Source organism: Sturnus vulgaris, chromosome 29 (assembly GCF_052056855.1).
Source record: "Sturnus vulgaris isolate bStuVul1 chromosome 29, bStuVul1.hap1, whole genome shotgun sequence".
Taxonomy (NCBI): domain Eukaryota; kingdom Metazoa; phylum Chordata; class Aves; order Passeriformes; family Sturnidae; genus Sturnus; species Sturnus vulgaris.
The window spans coordinates 4851406-4871768 of NC_142271.1; the positions used below are offsets into that span (position 1 = coordinate 4851406).

General features: G+C 54.5%; 1 protein-coding gene across 1 annotated transcript in view; it reads left to right on the forward strand.

Annotated features, from left to right (window-relative positions):
* The first annotated feature begins 10912 nt into the window (after positions 1-10912).
* CDK18 (cyclin dependent kinase 18) overlaps positions 10913-20363 on the forward strand; it is a 35264-nt gene continuing 25813 nt past the window's right edge. The window contains exon 1 of the mRNA XM_014872685.2: positions 10913-10961. The gene's annotated coding sequence lies outside the window, so the exon portion shown is untranslated. The remainder of the gene's footprint in view (positions 10962-20363) is intronic.

Genomic DNA, 20363 nt, shown 5'->3' on the forward strand with positions numbered 1-20363 from the left:
CTGGGATTCTGGGATTCCCTGAAAACTCCTGCGGGAGAGCCGATGGTGTTTTCCTGGATTCCTGAGATCAGGAATCTCCCCCAGCGGAGCAGAAGAGCCTCTCCCAGCAGTTCCCAGCAGTTCCCAGCAGTTCCGAGCAGTTCCAGCTGTGCTGGTGGCACGATCGGGACGGGGACCCCACAGGGCTGTGACCCCCTCCCTGCACCATTCCCATGGGATGCGTGAAATCCTGAATTCCAGGAGGCGCCGGCTGCTTCCCAAAGCGCACCCGAGGCTTTTCCCTCTGTCCCCACCCCAGCTGGGCAGATTTTGGAGGGGCCGCAGGAGAGGCGGTGCTGTCCCCTGGCACAGCGGGTCCAGCAGCTCCCACTGGACTGGGAGGACTGGAAGAACTGGGAGAACTGGGTTTGGACTGACCACGGGCTCTTCCAACTCCTCCTTTCTCTCAAGAAGAACCTTGAACCTTTTCCTGATTTATCCAGCCGGGGACAGCCCGTGCTGATCCTGAGGGATGTTCCAGCTCTGCTCCCGGGATCGGGAGCGCCCAGAGCCGGGCAGGGGCCCCGGGCACCCCCGGGCGAGGGCAGCGGGGCGAGCGGAGCCCAGAGGGTGGCACGGTGGTGCCAGGCTGGGCTTCCCGGCAGCAGAAAGGAATTTCTCCGGAGGACCACGAGGTGGAAGCATTTTCCAAAATCCGCCTCGATCGCCGCGGGGATGGGGACGAGCTGAGCCTGGAGCAGGGGACAGGGAGCTCAGGGGTGGCCGAGGGGAGAGGAAGGAGCTGGGGAGGGATCAGGGAGGGACGCGGGGAAAAAGCTCCTGCTGCAGGGAATGGGTCCTGCAAATGTTCGTGATGGGAGGTGCCTGGTATCCAGGGAAAAGTGTCCTGTGTCCCCGTGTCCCCGTGTCCCTGTCCTTTGTCCCTCTGTCCCTTTGTCCTGCTCCTCAGAGCACAGGGACGGTTCCATGCCCCATGCAGGAGCTGCTCGGAGTAATTTGTAATTTCTGGACCCCAGATATCCTGAAGGGATCATAAAACCTGGGACATCCTGAGCTGGAAGGAACCCATAGGGGTCATGGATCCAGCTCCTGGCCCTCCAGAACCCCAAAATCCCACCCTGAGCATCCCTGGAGAGGTGTCCAAACATTCCCGGGGTTGTGCCCATTCCCTGGGGAACCTGCTCAGTGCCCCAAAAGTTGCAGTGTCCCAAAACCCTCTGGGGGAAGAAGAACGATTATCCAGATTATTTCCTGATTATCCAGATTATCCCTTCCCCACTTCCCAACCCACCATCACAAGAGTGGATTCCTCATTTCCCTCCTCCACACAGAATTCCTGGACACTGGGATGTGGCAGCTCCGTGCAGGTGTCACAGGGGGAGCCAGCACAGGTATCCAGGTGTTCCCTATGGATCCTGGCAGGACCCACCTGGGGCAGTTTGGGATCACCTGAGCTTCCCTGGGCTCAGGAGTCACAGCCAGGGCAAGGATTTGTCCTTGGCACAGTGACACACTCAGCCCTCACAGCCTCCATGCTCGGGCTGTTGAGTCACGGCTTTATCAATCCCTTATCAATCCCGGACTGCGCTGGGCAGGGATCACCAGGTCCGGGCTCCATCCAGCCCAGAACGTGTCTGAGCTCACAGGAGAGAGGCACAGAGCAGGGTGGGGACAGACATCCCATAAATGTCACTCCTTAGGGCCACCAGGCTGCTCTGCTCTCCTGCAAAACCACATTTCTCTGGAATATTCCACGAAGGAGGCACGGAGAGGATAAAGGAGGTGGCAGCAGTGAAACAGAACCAAAATTCACCTGTGTGAAAAGCTCCTGTCCCTGTGGACACAATCCCAGTCCCTTCACCTCTTCTCTGCCTGTGCCATTTGAATTGTACATCTCCTTGTTGGCTGTGGAGGGGTTAAAAACGTTAAAAAAGAGGGAAAAAAAATATCTATACAGGCATTAAAATGGGGGCTGCACCCTTGTGAGAGACAATCCCACAGCCAGGAGGCTGCCAGATGTTTGGAGAGGGGGTTAAAGGTTAAAACATCACCAGCTTCAGGCAGGACCAAATTCCTTGTCTGGCTCTGCCCCAGTCCCAGCTGCCAGCGGGTCCAGTCCCCCCGTGTGTGACAGGAGCAACGTGCAGGCCCGGCTGGGAAGGCAGGAGAGCCCTGACATCCACCTCCCCCTGCCCGTGTTTGGTGAGGAAACAGCTAAAAATAACCTGGTGATACCCAAGGGGCTTCTGAGGAAAGGCTGGGTAAAAAACCTGGCGTTTAAGGGGTTTTATGGAATTTATTCCTGACTGGAAACAGCAGGAGGAGCAGGGCAGGATCAGGCTGAGAGCTCGGGTGGTGCTGGGGCTGTGCAGAGCTCTCAGCACCCTCGGGAGGAGCCCTGAGCCCCTTCCAGCCGGGAGGAGTCGCTGGGAAGGTTTCTCTGAGGGAGGCAAGGGGGTGTCAGGCTGCTTGGGGAGACTCAACCCCCAATTAAAGCATTTTTGGGTGGGAGATCTCACTGTTAATGAAGCAATCGGTGCGTTCAGCTCCTCCGGAGCTTCTCCGCAGCCAGGGAGCTGAGCACTGGTGCCTCAGCATCAATTAAATCAAATTCTGGCCACCCTGAGAGCTCATTTCCCTTCCTGCCCAGCCCCAGCAGCACCTGAGCCTTGTGCTGTCCCTGGGATGCCGAGGCTTTTCCCTGAGCTGCTGCCAGCCCTGCCAGGCTGTGCCAGCTCCCTCCTCCAGGAATTTCTGTGCCCTTTGCCGCTGTCACGCTGTGTTTGCTCGCAGGGAAGGAGGGGGCAAGGTCCTTGTCCTCCCCGCCTGCTCCAGCCGGCTTTGTTTGTGTTTTTTTTGGGGGTGGAAAAGCAGCACAGATCAGCCTGGGAGGGTTCCCTGGGGAAGGAAAAAGCTGGAGCAGCGTTCGAGCTCCCCAAAATCCTGCTGGGATGAGACCGGGAGTGACCCCGAGGGGAACAAACCATCAGGGGAGAGGAACCGCGAGCTCCCTGCGGTGCCGCTGCTGCTCTGAGCGCTCCGTGGGTCACTCACCGCCTTCCTGTCACCTCCCCCAGCCCCCAGCTGGGAGGGTTTTGGGGCTGCTCTTGTCGTGCCAGCCCCGGCAGCGTCCCCCTGTCCCCAGAGCTGTCACCCCCAGAGGGAAGGACACGGCGCACGCAGCGAGCGGCAGCTGCGGGAGAGATTTTCCCTCTTCCCAGCCAACTCCGCTGCCATCTGCTCCAATTCCCCAATTATCCCGGCAGAGCTGGGGGATGTCAGACGGGATGGGAGGCGGGGAACAGCAGCTCCAGCAGCCTCGACAGCGCCGTGGGGGCTGCAGGAGCTCGCAGACACCACAGCTCGGCTGGCACGGCAGGGAGGGTGCGACAGCGCCCGCCCCGCTCCCCGCTCAGCCCGGCGACTTTCCCGGCTCCATCCCTGCCATCCCTGCCCTGCCAGGGGTTTCTCCTCAGTGCTCCCCATCCCTGTGCCCAGCCCTGCAGCCCGAACCCGTCCTTGGCTCTCATTTTTGGAAACGTTCTCACATCCATCATCCCGCTAATGCCCGCTGAAGTTTATTCCTGCATCGATGTTTTTGGGAAGCCAGAGCTGGGCTGGATTCCTGGTTTGGGCTGGAAATAGCTGAGCGGGCTGTGAGTCAGGCAGCAAAAGCTGGCTGAGCATCCCGAGGCTGTGCGAGCCAGCGGTGAGGGAGTCCCTCCCTGGTGCCACCCAAGCTGTTCCCGCAGCGCAGTGCCAGCCACAGCTCCTCCTGCTCCATCCGCCCACCCAGCCACGGCCAAAGGCTCGGAAAAGTCCGAATTATCCTCCAGCCAGACCTCCTCCACCACCAGGATTGCCTCCTGCTCACAGGAGCTGGAAAATCCCCGGTTTGTGCTCGGTTCCTGGGTGCTGCCGGTCCCAGTCCACGCAGGGACTCCCAGTTTGAGGCAGCAGGAAAGCACCAGGCCCTTTGCTGGTGTGTTCGGTGTGCCCTGGCAGGGAGAAAGATCTGGATTTGCTCAGACACGTTTCCTTGCAGGATTTTACCCTGGAGGGAGCAGCTGGGAGCCCTGGGTGCCTCCCCCAGCCCTTCCCTGGAGCGTTTGGTCTCCAGCTCACCCCGTGACCTCCCTGGGAAGGGGAAGCTTGGCAGTGACTCAGTGGCAGAGATGGATCATTCCCTGAAAAAAAAAAACAGCTTATCTCCTCCCCACGCTGCAAGCAGGCTGGCAGGGGACAAGGTTCGCTGGCAGGAGCAAACTCTGGTTCTTTTTGAACTGCTGGGGTGGTTTAAGCCCTGGGAAACAGCTGCTGGAAACAGCTGGAGCAGCCAGGCACAATCAGAGCCCTCAGAGGTGACAGCTCAGGGTCTGTGTGCCCTGAGCTTTCCTTCTTTGGGAGGGGAACCACGCAGTGAAACCCCAAAAACAGAGGGAAAACCCAACAGTGGCACCACGAGCAGGGCAAGGGAGGCTTTGGCACCTTCTGGGGCAGAACTTTTGGGATCTGTGCTGCTCTGTGCATTTTCCTGCCTTTGCCCACTGCAGCTCTGCACACCCACAGCAGGACCGTGCAGGAAAGACTTTGTGCAGATTTTTGGGTTTGTTTTTTTTTTTTTTTCTTTTTTGGGTTTTTTTTTTTCTGTTTGTTCTTTTTTGTTTTGCAATTTGGCAGCTCCTGGTTGCTAAGGGCCCGGATCTCTGGTGTGGATTGGTGGAGCTGTTGTTATGGTGATGCTCCATGGGCAAAATTCAGAGGAGATGCTGCTGGATTCAGTGGTTTGCAGTCGGCCTCGTGGTTGCCATGGTCAGCAGTGCTGGGCACCTCGGGGATGGGGATTTCGTGTCCCACATCACTGACAAAGTCAATTCAGTGATTTCCTGTGGCTTCAGCGTGATTTGGGGTTCACAGAGCCAGTTCCAGAGTGGGACAGGAACAGCCTGCAGTGATCTGGGATTGGAGATTTGCAGGGAGACCCCGAGGAGCTCCCTCAGCTCTGGGACACACACAGGGATCCCAAACTCACCCCCCTTTCTCCTGTTCCTCAATTCACCCGCTTGTAATAACAATATTCCTTCTGTCCTGCATGTTTGGAAGGGGTTCAGACTGAAAGAGGGGAAATTGGGGTTGGATAAATGGAAAAAATCCTTCTGTGTGAGGGTGGGGAGGTCCTGGCAGGGGTTGTCCCATCCCTGGAAGTGCCCAAGGCCAGGCTCGACATTGGGGCTTGGAGCTGGGATTGTAGAGGTGGAATTTTTAGACAAGATGATCTTTAAAGTTCTTTCCACGCCAAACCATTTTATGATGGACATTTCCTGAGTCTGTGAGAGGTGCAGCCGGGGGGGGGATTGTTGTTAAATCAGGGTGTCCCACCCTCCCTGAGCACCCGGGCTGGGGGGTGACACTGGGCTCATCTGCCCTCTCCAGTGAGCAGCTCCTGCTGGGGCAGGCTGGCCACTGGGGCACGGCCCCATTTCCCACTTTTCCTCGATTTTAATTTCCCAGTTTTCCTCGATTTAGCAGCCAGCTTTCACCCCAGCCCTGGGAGTGCTGCTGCTGCTTTCAATGATTTCCACATGCCTGCCTGTGCTCCGGGGGCAGCGACCAGACCAGCAGCAGCAGCAGGAGGAGGAGGAGGAGGAGGAGGAGGAGGAGGCATTGAACACATTTTTCTTTCCATGACTCGCTGCCCACGCTCCTATCGGGTGGCAGGGCGGTGGGGAAGGGATGCAGTGACTGTGAAATGTTCCCTGCAGAGCCCCGGAGCTGCGGGCTCTCCTCGGGAGCTGCACACATGCGACGCCACGTGAGCCCAGCACAGGGGGAAACTGGAGCTGCTCGGGGCCCTGCATCCTCCTGAGAGAAACCTGCAGCAGGAAAAGAGGTGAAAATGAACCCCCCAGAGCTGAGCTGCAGGTGAAACAGGTGAAAATGAACCCCCCCAAAGCTGAGCTGCAGGTGAAACAGGTGAAAATTAACCCCCAGAGCTGAGCTGCAGGAAAACAGGTGAAAATGAACCCCCCCAGAGCTGAGCTGCAGGTGAAACAGGTGAAAATAAACCCCCCAAAGCTGAGTTGCAGGTGAAATGGGTGAAAATTAACCCCCCCCGAGCTGAGCTGCAGGAAAAGAGGTGAAGAAGAACCCCAGAGCTGAGCTGTGCATCCTGCCAGGCTCATTCCTGTTGCTGTTTCTTCACAGCCCTGGTCAGAGCTGTCAGGTTTAATCGACTTTGTGCATTTGCTGGTCACTGGCAGGGCTCTCCTGGGCTGCAGATCCCAGCTCTGGAGCTCTCCCCAGGGCCACTGCTGGATAGAGCTGGGTTTAGAGGTCGGATTTTTCTCGGCTGGTTCTTACTGGGGCAGGTGTGGCACTGCTGGGTGTGTTTGATGGTCCCTGCAGCCCGGGCACGGTGCAGGTGAGCTCCTGCCTCTCTGTGTGCACTGTGGGACGAGTCCCTCGCTCTGGGGACAGCTATTCCATGGGGGGCCAGCAGCTGACAGCCAAAATTAGGTGTCCTTACACCAAAAATTCGGTGTTTTTACACCAAAGGATGCTCAGCATGGCTGTGTCAGGGCTGCTCCTCCTGCTGTGACACTTCTGGACGTTGCTGTCACCTCTGCTCTGCTCCTAAGGCAGGTTTGTCCCTGTCCCCCACCCTGCCCAGGCTCTGTCGCCTCTGTCCCAAGCCCAGCCCTGGCTGCAGTGTCCCCAGCGGGGCCTCTCCACGTGAGGGAGGAGAGGAGGATTTTAATGTGCCTGGCCAGGAGCCAGCCTGGGGCAGGCACAACTTCACAGAGCTGGGCTCCAGCTCCGTGCCAGCCACTCAGAATTCCCAAATCCCTGTCCTGGGGCTGCCTGGGACAGGGACAAGGGGCTCACAGTGACCCGAGGCTGGGCTGGGGTTGTTGTGCTGTTTCCTCACCTCCTTTTTGTCCCTCTCATGTCCCCGCAGTGGTGTTTGCTGGCAGGGAAGGTTCTGGAGAGGAGAAGCCCTGGGAAATCCCTCTGGGGTGTGATTGGAATTCTGCTCAGGATGCTGCAGCTACAGCTTCCCCTGCCCGCAGCCTGTGGAGCACAGGAGCCACTTCTCCCTGGGTTTGGGAAGGAGCAGCTCCTGGTGGGTGCCTGGGGGTGATTTTTGGGTGTGAAGAAGAAACAGGATTGTTCCTGGAGGAAATCCCAGGATGGTGCCAAAGGCAGGGAGGAGCCCGGAGCTGTCACTCAGGGTGATGTGCATCCCATTCCTGCCTGGATACAGCTCCCAGGTGTCTGCCAGCCCCTTCCCCTCCTCACCTCCCCTCCTCTTCCTCCCCAGCACGGCTGGGCCGAGGTGCTGCTGGCAGGAGGTGACAGGGGACAGCCGGTGTGAGGAAACACAGCACGAGTATCCCTAAAAAAAATCAATTTCTATCAAAAGGGATTGCTGTGGGCTGAGACCCAGTGCTCCTCTGGCTGTCCCAGATAAGGGACAGGTCGGGAACTGTGTGATTCCACACATTCCCAGTGTGGAATTCACCAGGAGGAGGAGGAAGAGAAGGATTTGCTGGGCAAAGTCTCCCCCAGCACAAGGTGATCACGGCCATGACACAAAGTCTTGAAGTTTCCCATTTTTTTTAGGAATTGAAGTTTAGGAATTTCTCATTTTTTCACCCTTGATTTCCCCCACATCTCCCTGAGGGTTTGTGACCACAAAAAAAGAGAAAAAACAACCTCAGAACGCAAAATTATTCTAGAAAAAAAAACTCTCAGAAGGCCCAGCAGTTTTGGCCGCCCTCTGCTCAGCATTTCCCTGGCACGTTTGGAAAATGCCCCGAGGCTCTGCTGAGAGAATTCAGTGCCGGGATCTCAGAGCGGGCTCAGGTGGGTGCCGAGTTCAACTCCAGCACACGAGAAGAGCCAAGGGACGCTTTGCTCTGGGATCTCACGGCCCCAGCCCCGCTCAGACGTGTCCTGCTCCTGTCCCCCATGTCCCCCGTGTCCCCCGTGCTGGGATCATCCATCACACCCCATCCCTCCCCTCCTCTCCGCTCTTTGAGCATTCCCTGCCCGGAATCCCCGCTGGCTGCAGCAGCTGGGTGCTTTCCCTCCCCACATCCTCCTCTTTCACAGCAATCCCCGGCACGCTGATGGCTTTAATTTGTGTTTGTGAGGAATGTTCTGCACCGAGGAGCAGCTGCTGTGACACAAGCACCGAGCTCGTGGCTCTGTCCCCAAATTGCTGTGACATTCCTGGCCTTTGCTTTCTCGTCATGGTTTCTCTGAAGTTCCAGTCTGGGGCCTTCACCTTAATTCGCCGTTTTGTTTTTTTTTTTTTTCTGGGAATCTCTTTTCCTTTCGGTTTCAAGCTGGATTTACAGCGCCAGGTGCTCCGGGAGCTGTGGCAGGGGAGGTGTGGCAGCATTGTTGGAGCTGCGCTGAGCTGGGAATGACACAGAAATGTTGGAGACATCTCCCCCAGGGTGACATCTCTGCTCTAAACCGAGGAGACGAGTGAATATGGGAGTCAGAGCCGTGCCAGAGCCTGGGGTGTGGAAAAAAAAAACCACCAAAAGTGCCCAATTCTGCAGGCAGCAGCCGGGAAGGAACGTGATGGGCGCTCACGGGGAGCTGCCTGTGCAGAACACACGAGCAGGTACTCATTGACCAGGGGTCAGGGGAGGGCAGGAGCCGGGAGCCAGGCGGGGTGTGACACACAGCCTTGGGTGTCACAGCCTTGGGTGTCACACACGGCCCTGGATGTCACAGCTGGGGTGTCACATACAGCCCTGGGTGTCACATACAGCCCTGGGTGTCACAGCTGGGGTGTCACACACAGCTCTCGGTGTCACAGCCAGCCCTGGGTGTCACACACAGTCCTGGATGTCACACAGAGCTCTGAATGTCACACACAGCCCTGGGTGTCACACCCAGTCCGGACATCACACCACGGACACCACCCCCCACCCCTGGGCCCCTCTTTGCTTCTCCTCCCTGAGCCCTGCAGTGCCAAGGATGCAAATCCCATCAAGTGCAGGTGACAAAGGAGCTGCTCACCCCGTGTCACCAAGGATGGCGTCTCAGCCCTGCTGCAAAGCCACCACGTCCTCGTCACTGAGGTCACTGTGCCTCAGTTTTGAACCCCCCAGCTGCTCCTAGAGGGGCAGCCCCAGTTCAGAGCCCGCTGGTTCAGCTCCTGCTCTCACTGAAGAGCTGGTGAAGGTTTTGTCACACTCTCAGGGCACTCAAACATTGCTCAGGACCTCAGGGATGCTGCCCTGGGACAGGCTAAAGTGACCAGAGGAGATGGATCCTTCTAGAACATCCCTTCCCTCCACGGGGGCTCGGATTTGATGCTCCATCTGGGCAGCACTTCCCCACTCCTCGAGTGTCTCCCAGCCTGCCTGGTGATTCTAAGATAAGAAATGAGAGTCAGCAAGTCCAGAGAGACTCCCACGTTGGAAAGGGAAAAAAGAAAAGGAGTTCTGGCAGCAGCAGAACTGAGGAAGCCCAAATTTGTGTCTCCTGGACAGGTTTTTGGTTTTTCTTTTTGGTGGAATATTCACGTCTGCAAAGACCCTAAATGCTTCCTCCAGTAGGGTTTTCCCCTGCAGAACTTGTGTCCCCTTCCCTCCTCCTCGCCAGCCCTGCTGTGTTCTCTGCATTCCCACTCTCCACACTCCGTGGAGATGGATTTTGTGCCTTCCCTGCCCCGGTTTCCCCCTGCCCTTCCCCACCACCTAAAACCTCCTGCACATCCCCCAGATTTCGGCACTAATGACAAAAACTCCGCTGACAGACAGGGCGGTGTGTGGAGGATTAATATAGCCGAGGATATAAGAAATTAATTACTTTCAGGCAGACAATGTTGGCACCTCCAGTCAGCCTGATTTATTTCCATGGCTGCTCTATTTTTGGCGAGCCCAGAATGTTTGACTAAATATACGACAACAAGGAGCTGGGATGGGTGGTGGAGCCGCTGTTAAATCCATAACCCCGAGAGGGCTGAACCCCCCCCGGCTGCGGGTCCCGGTGCCTCGGGCTGCCCCGGCTCTCACGCATCCCGGAGCCTGCAGGAGGAGCAGGAAGAGCCGCAGGAGGGAGCTCCCCTGACTCGTGCGGAGGCCGGGATCGCTCTGTGTGTGTGTGTTTGTGTTTGTGCGCTCTCCGTGCTCGGCTCCTGCCCGGGGCAGCGGGGCCGAGCGGGCTCCTGATCCCGGGGCTGCGGCGGGGAGGAGCCAGCGCCGCACGGAGCCGAGCGCCGGCAGCGCTCCCGCACCGCGCCGGGACCCGCACCGCGCCCGCACCGCCCCCGGCTGCGCTGCGACTGCCCCGGTTCCGGTACCGGAACCGCTCCGACCCCCCCTGCTCCAGCACCGGCACCGCTCTGACCCCCCTGCTCCAGCACCGGCACCGCTCCGACCCCCCTGCTCCGGTATCGGCACCGCTCTGACCCCCCTGCTCCGGTACCGGCACCGCTCTGACCCCCCTGCTCCGGTACTGGTACCGCTCCGACCCCCCTGCTCCGGTACCGGCACAGCTCCAATTCCACCGGCACCGGCGCTGCTTCAATTCCCTCGGCACCGACTCCGCTCCGATTCCCGCTGCTCCGGTACCGGCACCGGCAGCGCTCCGACTCTCTTGGCTCCGGCACCGACTCCGCTCCGACTCCCCCGACTCTGGCACCGACTCCGCTCCAATTCCCCCGGTACCGGCACTGGCACCGCTCCAATTTCCCCCTGCTCGGCACCGGCTCCGCTCCAACGTCCCCGGCACCGGCACCAGCACCTCTCCAGCTCTCCCGTGCTCCGGCACCGCTCCAACCTTTGCCGGTGCCGGTGCCGGTCCCGCTCCGGTCCCGCTCCGCTCGCAGCCCGGCCCCGTTCCCGGAGCGGCCCCGCGGCTCCCGCAGCGCCGCCCCTGCTCTGCCCCGCAGGAAGGAGGAAGGGACACGGCACCAGGGACCTGCTCGGCGGCCGGTGAGTGCCGGGGTGACCCCGCCGAGGGCCGGGGGCTCTGCCCGCCCCCTCCCCAGCCCCTCCGGGGGTCACGGCCGCTGCTTTGGGGACTGGCGGGGCAGAAAGTGCGAGGGGAGGGGAGAGCTGAAGTTGAAGGTACGAGAAGGGCGGGTTCAGCCCGGTACAGGTTTGTACCTTGGGCGTACCTTGGAGATTCCTGCGCGTGTTTGGTCCTAAAGCTGTTTTAGGGAGCCCAGGTCAACCCCGGTATTGGATTTTGATAGGCAACCCCGGCGTGGGTCCCGCTGTGAGGGGTCTGGGGGGACCCTTCCAGTGTGGAAGTGCCCGGGGGTGACAGTCGGGGCGTGTCCGGTGGGTCCCGGGCTCGGGAGGGAGCCCTGCCCCGGGCTGGCAGCTCGGCATTCCCCTGGCGCTGCAGTTTTTGGCGGCTGTCACAATCAGCTGCATCTCTCCAGCGCTGCCTGTTGCTGTGACAAGTTCCCGGGGGTGTGCCCCAGATTGTGACCCCCTCCTTGTCCCCAGACAGCCCCTCCGTGCCAGGCCAGCCTGAAAAGCTTTAACAGCCTCGTCTCTCCGTGAAAACAACCTGAGCGTGCTGGCACAATGGTGGCGTCAGCTCTGAGAGGAGGAAAGAATCAGGGTCAGGCCTGGGGCTGCTGGCGCTGGGTTTTGTGCTGTGCATCAAGGAAACGAGCGCTGCGATGTGATGGGTGATGCAGCGCTTGGAGAAGGTGCCTGAAGGGGGAAAAGCTTTGAACAAACATCAGGCAGAAAGTTGGAGCCTCTGGATGAGATTTGTGAAAGGGCAGGAGCCGTCAGAAAGGGCCCTGAGAGGGAGCAGCATTAATTCCTTCCCTCCTCGGTGGTGTGGGGCAGATTTGGGGTGTGGATCTGGGATGTACCAGCACATGGGGCTGAGATGTGGTGAATGCAAGCAGAGTCCTGTTTTCCAGCCTCACGAGGATGTGACAGCACAGGGCAGAGGCTGGGAAAAGCAGTTCCCATGATCCTGAAGAGATTCCCTTCAGGAATGTGGCCATTAGGTCATGGACATCGTGCCAGCAGGAACACACAGGTGGCACGGAGATCTCAGCTCATCCTTTCCTCCCCAGAAAAAAGTGGGAGGTGATGCCCAAGAGTCCCAGGAGGAAGAGGCAGGAATGGGAGGGCACCTGGCTCACCCCACCCATGGAACCCCCTCAGTGTGTGAGGCAGCCAGCTCAGAGTTTGCCGATTTTCAGACTCTCTGTCATGCCAGAAAATTTCTGAGCAAGTTTTGGTGTCCGTGCTCCAGGCAGGGCTTGCAGATTTGTTCCCAAGTTCCCAGGCTTACTCACTCAGGCTGGAAAATATCACTACCACGTCCAAATGGGAGCAGTTAATAAATGAGTAGTGGAACAACCTTGCCAGCAATCCTGGGAGTTCCTCCTCTCTCATCCTGCTGGGATGGAGAGAAAGAGAGAAAAAAATTACAATTAATCAGGGCTCTGGAGATCTCCCCCTGTCCTTGGCCTTGCCACGGATTCTGCCTGGCCTTGGCCACGTCACCACCGTGTCCCCACGTCTGAGTTCCCCCATCTGTTAACTCTTGACCTTGCTTTGTTCTCCGGGCTCTGCTCCCTGAGCTCTGCAGAGCTTTGGGATGCTGGCAGGGATGGGGAGCTCTGAAATCCTCATCTCCGTGCCGTGAAGGCTCCTTTTCACTGAAGCAGCTCATTGTGGAGCCCTGAATGGACCCTTCAGAGAGGCTGTGCTGGTGACACGGGGACAGAGGGAAGTGATGGTGTCACACATTTGTAGTTGCAGGTGGCTCAAGTGCACTTGGCTGCTTTTTATTGGATTCCAAACGAGCTGCTTTAAATCTTGAGCTGCTGCATTCCTTGGCAGTGTCACTCGTCCCTTGGGGACAGGCTGGGGTACAGAGGGTGCTGCAGGGGACAGTTTTTGCCTTCCCTCGCTGGCACTGCACCCAGAGCCGGCAGATGAGAGCAGCTGCATTCTGCACAGGGTAAAATACAGAGGCAAAATGGCTCAGGGTGCTACAGGGAGCACAGCTGAGTTTTGATCTCCCAAATCCGCGGGGATCCCTCCGTTCTCCCTGTCCTGTCACCTGGTCAGGCAGAGCCCTGGGTGTCCACTCATCATGTACATTAAAATATCCACGTTGCAGTTTTTATTGAGACCATCATCCCCTTGGTCCGGCCTTCTAGAGAGAAATGAATGTTTGGTCAATCCCTGTAAACCCTGGGACATTCCTCTGGCTTCCACAGAGCTGAGGTTTGGGCCAGGAGGGCTGAGAATCTCCAGAAAAGCTGGGATCTGTGTGTTTGGAGTCATGTCCAAGAAGAGTAAGAGTTTCCAAAAGGGCTTATGCTCAGTAGGAGCCTCCCAGATTCTCCTTCCATCCTCAGGGAAATTGAGGCAGCTTCTTCAGGCAGCAGGACAGGGGAACTTGGCTCAGCTCAGAGCAGATCCCAAGCCTGGAGCGAGTTGTGCTCTGTGTAACTCATGTGCTGACACCCCAAAAGCTCAGCTCAGCTGGGCTGGGCTTGCCTCTGTGCAGGCAGGGCAGCGATGAGAGGGCTGAGTTTGAGAAGGGCCCTTTGCTGGCACTGAACCCTGTCCAGGCAGAGCTTTGCCCTGCTGGGTTTGCTCTGCTCTAAATCCACTGGCTCCTGCTGTTTGTCCAGGGAAAGCTGATGGCAGGAAGCAGCCTGTTGATGGATGTGGCCCAGATCCCAATCTGGTGAACAATTAACTTTGCAGAGTCGCTCTGTAATCAGCCCCAGCATCTTTTGCCCTCTCCTCCCTCTCCCAATCTCCCAGCCCAGTTCTTTCCAAGGCAGCGTTTTGCCCGCAGCCTGTGCTGCTCATCTGCTGCTTGTTTGCTCGGTCCTTCCCAATCTCTGGCTCCCATCTCTTGTCTGGCTGGAAGAGAAATTGCTGGGGGATGATTTTCTGATTTTCCAGCCCCGGAGCAGCGCGGGAAGCCCTGGCAGAGGGCTGGGGTTCACCTGTGCTGCTGCACCTGTCTGCTCTTCCTTCTCCTCCCTCCCTGCACACAGCTCAACCCCAGAGCTGTGTTCCCTTCCCTCCTGCCTTTCCCTGCTGTTTCAGCTCCAAGCCACCACAGCTCCAGCTGGATTTTCACGGCCGCATTCCCCACGGGGAATTGCCCACATCCCTTCCTGATCCCTGCTGGAAATCTGGGGCGTTCCTTTCCCCACCTGAGCAGCAGCTGGGCTCTTGTTGGAGCTCTGAGTGCAGCTCCAGGTGGAGGCAGGACCTGTGGGGATGCAGCTCAGGAAGCAAAGGATGCTCCAGGCTTGGATCCCACTGCCAGCACCAGCAATTCTGCCTTTGGTTGTGGCTTTTCCTCCCAGTCCTGCCTCCCCCGGGGTGCTGGGGGCAGAAATAACTTGGGAAGTGTTCAGAGGGGGATGTTTGAGCTGGTTTTTGCAAGGATTGCTGCTTTTTGGGACCCGGGAGCAGCTCAGGTGGGACATTTCGGGGATCTCAGTTCCCTTTCCTCTCCCTGTGTGTGTTTAAACCGGGGACAATTCCTCGTTTCTCACCGTGACCCCTCCATCCCTGGGGCCTGCAGGCACTGCCACAACAAAAATCATAAATTGAGCAGGAAATTCCCCATCCAGAGCTGTCAGAGCCCGGTTTTTGTTTGTTTTTTTTTTGTTGGGACACCTGGATCAGCTGAGCTGCTGCTGTGATGCAGAGAGGGGGAGAACAGGATGGAGTGGGGTTGGATTCGCTGCCCTTTCCCGAGTGCCTGGGAAGGGAGAGCCCCTGTGGGCACCTGGAAGGACCCTGCTAATGAAGACACTCCAATTAACGGCATTTTCAGTGAATTATTTTGTTGGTTTTCGATTTTTTCTCCCTTATGAATTTTATTGATGACACCCAAACCTTCCACCCTTGCACCACCCTGAATCTTCGTTTATCAGCTGGGAAACTGAGGCACGGGGTTGATTCCTGACCTTGGGAAAATCCCATTGCTGCCAGCTCTGCATCTCCAACCTGAGGCCTAAAACTCCCTCCAGGATGTGCTGATCTGAATCAAACAGCTCCTGTCTCACTGTGCTCCGGGTTTTATGAATTTAATTCATCTTTTGGGCAACCTTTCAGTGTTTTTATTATTGAACCCTCTCCATGAACCCTCTCCCTCTCTTTCTTCCCCAATCCCTGAAATCCTCAGCCATTTCCTTTAAAACAACTCAAATTTTCCCAGCTGGAGTGGGGCAGGGCACTGGCTTTGCCCATTTTTTTTTTCTGGTGATTTTGCCTTGAATCGCTCCATTTAAAAGGAGAGGCTGCTGAAGCCGACCATAAACACTGAAACCTCTGGAGAAATCCAAATGTGCCTTTTTTGGGGAAGCAGGGAAACATTCCCAGCGTTCTATTTATTTCTGCTCCTTCTCCATTTTGATTTTAATGGTTTATTTTCTATTTAATTATTCGGGCAGCATTAATGTGCTGGTCACTCAGGGGTTAGGATTCCTGATCCTGGGGGGGGATTTATCCTCAAAACACCCCCCAGCTTTTCCCTCTCTCCTGTTGCTCCCAGCACTTCCCACTCTCGGAGCCTCGTGGCTTTTTTTAGTTGCTAAATCTGACAAAGTTTGTGAACAGGAGCCTCGATTCTGCACTCGGGAACACGCACAGGAATATAAATTCAGCACTTTGGGGTTTTTTTCCATCATCTAGAGCTTGGATTTATATCATCTATGGCTGGAATTATTGGGTGGAAAACCTTTTAGGTTGGTGGTTTATGGGCCAAGCCTGTGCTGGAGCAAATGTAGATCCAGAGGGATCTTCAGGGGATCTCAGAAACTGAGGATCCAGTCGTGATCCATAAACAAAGAACCAAGGAAATGGTCTTGGAGTGCCTGGGGACTCTGAGGAGGAGGAGGCAGAACTGGAGGTTTTGGTGTCTCGTCCAAGTTTAAATGCAAGGAGAGTTCTCTGTGTGCCCAAATTGTTCCTTGAATTTAACAAATCACCCCAACACCAACAAATTACCCCAACATCAACAAATCACCCCAGAACCAACAAATCACCCCAAAAACAATAAATCACACCAACGCTGCCCTCACAGCCTCCCTCCCACATCCTCCTCCTGAGCAGTGGCTTCCAAAGGCCCTGGGAAGAGCAGGAGCAGCAGAAACTGTCCCATCGTTGTCCCATCCCTGTCCCGTCATTGTCCTGTCATTGTCCTGTCATTGTCCCATCTTTGTCCTGTCTTGTCCCATCACTGTCCCATTGTTATCCTATCCCTGTCCCATCATTGTCCTGTCATTCTCCCATCCCTGTCCCATCATTGTCCCATTTTTGTCTCATCCCTGTCCCATCATTGTCCTGTGATTATCCCATCTCTGTCCCATCATTGTCTCATTGTTGTCCTGTCCTTCTCCCCTCCCTGTCCCTTCACTCCCGTGGGTGCCCTGTCCCTGCAGATCCCATCTGGGATGTTCTGGATCCCCCCAAATTCCAGATCCCACAGGGGATGGGCAGAGCCATTTCCTCAGGAAAGTTCCTGGATTTGAATTCCAGACAAACGCAGCAGAGCATCCGAGGGGAAAGAAGCATTTTAATAAATTACCATTAGCAGTGTGCCGCTTAGGAGCTTAATCCCTCCCAATCCCCTCTGATTAACAATTAATTGTGCCGCTAATTGTGCTATCATAGCCTGGCAGGCCCAGCTGCTGCAGCCACACCAGTGCTGGAGCAGATCACAACTGGGAGCACTGGGGAGCCAAATCCCTCCTGTCTCCAGCCTCAGGGTTCTAATCCTGGCTTATCTCCAGCCTTTCCTTATCAGCCGTGAGGCAGGACAGGAGCACTGCGTGCACTTGGAGCAGCCCCGCTCGTGTCATCCCTTCTTTAGCGTGGATTTTCCTCCATTCCTGTGAAAAACACGGGGAAATTCCTCTGTGTTTGGATTTGGAACGGGGGGAAAGCACGATATTTGAATTTATTTCCATTTTTAAATGATTCTGATGCTTCTTTTGTGCACATCAGGCTGTGCGTCTCTTTCCTTGAGTGTCCAAGGCTCTGCTCATGTCATCCTTTTTTATTTTGGATTTTCCTCCACTCCTGTGAAAAACACAGGGAAATTCCTCTGTGCTTTGAATTGGAATGGGGGAAAGCTCAATATTTGAATTTATTTCCATTTTTTTTATGATTCTGTTGTTTCTTACATGCACATCAGGCTGTTCATCTCTCGTCTTCAATGTCCAAGGCTCTGCTCAGTGTCATTCCCTTTTTATTTTGGATTTTCCTCCACTCCTGTGAAAAACACGGGGAAATTCCTCTGTGCTTTCAATTGGAATGGGAGAAAGGACAATATTTGAATTTATTTCCATTATTTTGCACTTTTGATGTCTCTTTCACACCCAGCAGTCTGCAGGTCAGCTCCTCTCTCTTCCTGAGTGTCCAAGGCTCTGCTCATGTCATCCCATTTTTATTTTGGATTTTCCCCCTCTCCTATAAAACCACGTGGAAATTCCTCTGTGTTTTGATTTGGAGTGGAGGGAAAAGCACAATCTTTGAATTTCTTTCTGTTATTTTACATTTCTGCCCCCCCTGTCATGCCCAGCAGGCTGCAGCTCTCTGTTCAGTGTCCCCGAGGGCCCGGCCGTGATTTCTGCAGGGTGGGATCCCTGTCCCCTGTCCCTGTCCCTGTGCCCTGTCCCCTGTCCCCTGTCCCTGTGCCCTGTCCCCTGTCCCCTGTCCCTGTGCCCTGTCCCTGTGCCCTGTCCCCTGTCCCTGTGCCCTGTCCCTGTGCTCTGTGCCCTGTCCCTGTGCCCTGTCCCTGTGCTCTGTGCCCTGTCCCTGTCCCCTGTCCCCTGTCCCCTGTCCCTGTGTCCCTGTCCCTGTGCCCTGTGCCCTGTCCCTGTCCCCTGTGCCTGTGTCCTGTCCCTGTGTCCTGTCCCTGTGCCCTGTCCCTGTCCCCTGTCCCTGTTCCCTGTCCCTGTCCCCTGTCCCTGTGCCCTGTCCCTGTCCCTGTCCCCTGTCCTGTCTTTTCCTGTCCCTGTTCCCTGTCCCTGTCCCTGTCCCCTGTCCCTGTGTCCTGTCCCTGTTCCCTGTCCCTGTCCCCTGTCCCTGTCCCTGTCCCCTGTCCCTGTGTCCTGTCCCTGTTCCCTGTCCCTGTCCCCTGTCCCTGTTCCCTGTCCCTGTTCCCTGTCCCTGTCCCCTGTCCCTGTGCCCTGTCCCTGTCCCTGTCCCCTGTCCTGTCTTTTCCTGTCCCTGTGCTCTGTCCCCTGTCCCCTGTCCCTGTCCCTGTCCCCTGTCCCTGTGTCCTGTCCCTGTTCCCTGTCCCTGTCCCTGTCCCCTGTCCCTGTGTCCTGTCCCTGTTCCCTGTCCCTGTCCCCTGTCCTGTCTTTTCCTGTCCCTGGGCTCTGGTGTGTCCCCAAGGCTCCTGCAGGAACCGGCCCTGCCTTGCCAAGGACACCGGGGCTGCCTCCACCGGCCAGCCTGGGAAAGTGCAGGGAGAGCCTGGGCTGGAGTGATAAAAATAAAAATATATATTAAAAAATAAAAATATATATGAAAAATTAAAAAATATATATATACGAAACCAAAATATATATATAAAAATTAAAATAAGAATCTATATTAAAAATAAAAATAAAAATTAGAAGTATTTTAAAATATCATTTAAATTATATATACTATAAAATTATTTACATTATATATACTATATATTATAAACTATATAGTATGTATATGATATACTCTATATTTTATAGTATATATTATATAATATGCATCTTATATAGTATATATACACTACATATACTATATATTAAATAATATCTCTATTATATCATATATACTATAAAATATATACTATATTATATATAATATACCATATGCAATATACAATAGAATATATAGAATATGCAATCTATAATATATCAATAATATAATACAGTGTAATATTATTTACATTAATTATGAAATAAAATATATCATATTATAATACATTATATATAATACATATATATACATATATCAACTATACATATAGAATATATTTAATTAAATTATATTCAAAAGATTACAAATATTAAATGCTAAGATAATGAATAAGAATCTTTCTAATTAAAGTATATTTAAAAGATTACAAATATTAAATGCTAAGGTAATTAATAAGAATCTTTCTAATTAAAAGAATAAAAATATTAAATACCAAGATATTTAATTAAAAATTCTATTTATTGCACCTGGGATCTCACAGTTCTGTCGCCTTTTCCTTCACTTGGAAATGAAATTGGAGATGATTTTAGTCAGGAGGCAACATAAAAGTGGATTTTTATTTGAAGGTTTGCATGGAAAACCTGGGAAACGTGGAAAGATGTTTAGAAAAGTTTATTTTTGGGGGGGTGAGTATATTTTTATAGGTTTTAGGAAATCAGGATGAGTGATAAAAAGTACTAGTTTTTATTTACTTTTATTAGGACAAGTTGTGACGTAATTTTTTTAAAGTTGAGGGATTTTTTTGAGTCTCTTTCTTTGGTATTAGTTGTATTTTGTCTGTGAAAATGTGTTTTGAAATGTTGTTCTCAATTTTGGTAGCTTGGAAGAATTAGGACAGTATTGGGGTCTGGTATTTTCTGAGATTTGGAGTTTTGGAATTGTTTTTTTGGTTTTTTTTTTTTTTTTTGCTTAGGGAAAATTACCCACAAAATTAGCCACTAATACAAAAGGCTACAGAGCCACAAATAGATTTGGGAAGAATACAGAGAATTTATTTAGAAAAAAAAAAAAAAAAGGCAAAAAACTGAAAGGGCATCAATTCCCTATCCAGGCGTGTGTGTGTTGGGATTAATGGGGTTGGGATGGGGATGGGGATGGGTTTAGGGAGGATTTTAGGGTGGATTTTAGGGATGGAGAATTCCTGGAAGGATTTGGGATCCTGGAGATCCTCACAAATCCCAGGGCAGTCCTTTCACACCCCCTGGAGAACAGAACCCCTGGAGGGTGAGGCAGGGATGTCCCAAATCCTGGAATTTTGGCAGGGATGGGGACCCCGTGCCAAATTTGCTGCCCCAAAACTTTTGTCACCCTGGCACCCCTGGCAGCCACCTCGTGGTTCAGGAGGGGGTTCCAGGTTTCCACCCTCCTGCAGCAGCTCAGGGGGAACAGGAATTCCTGATCCAGCTGGAGCGAGGACTGGGATGATCCCTTCCCTCATCTGGGGAGCAGAGCAGGGCCTGGAGGGTCCCACAGATCCCACAGATCCTACAAATCCCACGGATCCCACAGATCCCACAGATCCCACAAATTACAGGATGTGAGAAGGATTCCACAGATCCCACAAATCCCACAGATCCTACAGATCCCACAGATCCCACAGATCCCACAGATCCTACAAATCCCACAAAT